The sequence below is a fragment of the Gracilinanus agilis genome, chromosome 1, assembly GCF_016433145.1.
Source record: "Gracilinanus agilis isolate LMUSP501 chromosome 1, AgileGrace, whole genome shotgun sequence".
Classification (NCBI taxonomy): domain Eukaryota; kingdom Metazoa; phylum Chordata; class Mammalia; order Didelphimorphia; family Didelphidae; genus Gracilinanus; species Gracilinanus agilis.
The window spans coordinates 667,686,792-667,689,581 of NC_058130.1; the positions used below are offsets into that span (position 1 = coordinate 667,686,792).

Genomic DNA, 2,790 nt, shown 5'->3' on the forward strand with positions numbered 1-2,790 from the left:
TAAGACTTCCCTCAGGATACATAAAATAGGGAAACTCAGGAAAAGATACCCAAGAATATTACTTTGTATTGTTCCGATGAACGAGAATCATATTACTCTGCTCATTTTTGTCTCTTTTCTTGGACAGCCAATTCCTTAAGCAGTGGAATCCCCTCTGCCCTGCCCCGCCCTTCATCATTCAAAAGAAGGAGTCTACACAGGAGACCTCAATTCCACACTGATTTTTTAAAACAAAAGTTTCATCTTCAACAAAATCTGACATTTGGAGAAAACAAGTCCATGGGTATATAGAACATGAGGCAAATGAAATCAGTGGCTTTTCCACATCCAGGTAGCCTGCAATTTAACCGTATTGGATAATCACCTTAGATGACAATATTAAATAATCACTACTCATTTTATTTATTCTATACATGTTATGCAGCCAAGAAAGAAAATAACCAACTATCAAAACCATCAACATTGTGCCTACAGAAGGCCTCGGATAATACACAATGAAATGGTTGTAGAATAAGTCCTGAAAGCTCTGGGAATGTAGTGGAAGGGCCGACACTGGATTAAATACAGCTCTTGTTAACCTTCCTCCAGCTAAGACCAAAAAACGTGATGAGCGTTGCCTGCAAGTGGTTGGGAAACTTCAGCCTGACCTCTTGGAAATGCATCCTGGTGCTGTGGAAGGTGAAGGAGTAGAACATCTATCTTCATGAGAAATGCCTCGGGTAGAGGGATGTGGGTGGAGTCGGTATACTTCAGAGCCCTCTTGGCACAGCGCCACTTGGGAAGGGCCAGGTTCCAGACCCACGTCGTGAAAGTCCCGCTGAACCACGAGCAGAGCTTATGCTCCAGGATCTTGAAGAAGACCATCCGCACCGGCAGCTGCTCCAGAACCAGCTGCTCCGGACCCGGAACGGTTGCTGACAACACCCACCAGTCAGGGGGTGCACCAGGTAGAGGAAGTAGATGATGGTCAAGGGATGCCCCAGCTCGATCAGAACCTGGAGCTCGAGGGTGAAGCAGCACAGCTGGGAGGTGACTGGGGAGTTGATCGCTTTTGGACCATCACGCACACCAGGATCTCGCTGAGTATCAGGCCGGGGGGATGCAGGTGTTGTGCTCCTCATCCCACAACTTCAGCAGGGTCCAGACTAGCTATCCCAATGGAATCTCCCACGGCTGGACTTCCTCCCACTGCTCCAGGTCCGGCGTCTCAGCAAATTTCTTTTCCAGCTCCTAGGCCCAGAGGGAGGAAAAGGACGAAAGGGATGGGCTCCTTCTCAACCCTTACTCCTCCTCCTCTCGCTCCCTTCTCCCGCTCCGAATGGTCTATGGGACAGAGTCTAGAACTGCTACTCCAGAGTAGAGGCTCCTGATGGTCATTCTCACCCAGGCGAGAGAGAAAGGCAACCATATCACATCCTGCTCGCTCACCTCAGACCTAACATTGATGATATACTTCTATGTGGGTTGATCTCTTTCCTATAGGAAACCTCAGAGGGAGAGAAGCTGATTAAAATAATAGAAGAGAGCAGAGTGGCAGATTAGATAAGGAAGAAAGAGAAATAATTTAATTCCATAATCCAACCTTCAATAAACTTGCAAAAGTAAATTACTTAAGAAATAATTTCTAATTTGAAAAATAATTTCTGGGAACACTGGAAAGCCGTTCCATAGAAATTAGTTTTAGAAGAACACCATGATCTTCCAAAAAAGACATGATCTGAGCAATAAACATAATTTTCAGAGCTATCCTTAGGGGATGAATTTCTTCTTTTTAATGTATTTTTATTTCCCAATTCCATGCAAAAAAATTAACATTCATTAAAATTTTTTTGACTTTACAAATTTCTCCCTTCACCTTGAGAAGGCAGTGATTTAATATTGATTATATGTGTGAAATCATGTAAACCATATTTTCATTTCAGTCATTTTAGCAAAAGAAAACAAAAAAGGAGAAAAAATTTAAAAGGAAGGTTTTAATCCTTATTCAGAGTTCATCAGTTACTTTCTGGAGATAGCAGTTTTCCTTTGTAATTGTTTGGATAATCCTCTTGATAATAGTAGCTAAATCTTTCACAGTTGATCATCATTACCATATTGCTGTTACTTTGTACAATGTTCTGGTTCTGCTTACTTCACTTTTCATCAGTACATACAAAATATTCCAAAGTTTTTCTGAAGTAACATCCTAGGGCTGTGATAGGGATCAAATGAGACAATATTTATAAAGTTCTTGGCACACTATAGGTGCTATATGATTGTTAATTCATTATTGTTAATAATAATAGCTAACATTTATGTTTTTGTTGTTGTTAGGAATAGCGATAGAGTGCCAGGTGTTTACTCAGGAAGACCTGAGTTGAAATCTTTTCTTAGACACTTACTACAAGCTGTATGACCACAGACAAGTCCACTTATATTGTCTGCCTCAGTTTCTTCATTTGTAAAATGAGCTGGAGAAGGAAATGGCAAACCATTCTAGTATCTTTGCTAAGGAAACTCCCCAAATGGAATCATAGAGTTGGACACAACTGAAATGACTGAACAACAGCAGCAAAGTAAATATTATAGCACCACTATTAACACAAATTAATATCTATTACTATTAACAATAACAACAAATAATTGAATGCCATTTTAACTATAATGACAAAACTTGACATCAAGGTATAGGAGAAGGCATCTTATTCCTTTCTTTATAGAGGTGAGAAACTGAGTGTAGAATACTGCATTCTGTATAATGTTGAATTTGGCTGAAATGTTGGATAGCCTTGATGAACTTTTCAATTTTTT

At 40.4% G+C, this 2,790-nt stretch overlaps 1 pseudogene; it reads right to left on the reverse strand.

Moving 5' to 3' along the window:
• Window positions 1-343: 343 nt before the first annotated feature.
• LOC123255418 lies at window positions 344-1,121 on the reverse strand (annotated as a pseudogene).
• Window positions 1,122-2,790: the final 1,669 nt, after the last annotated feature.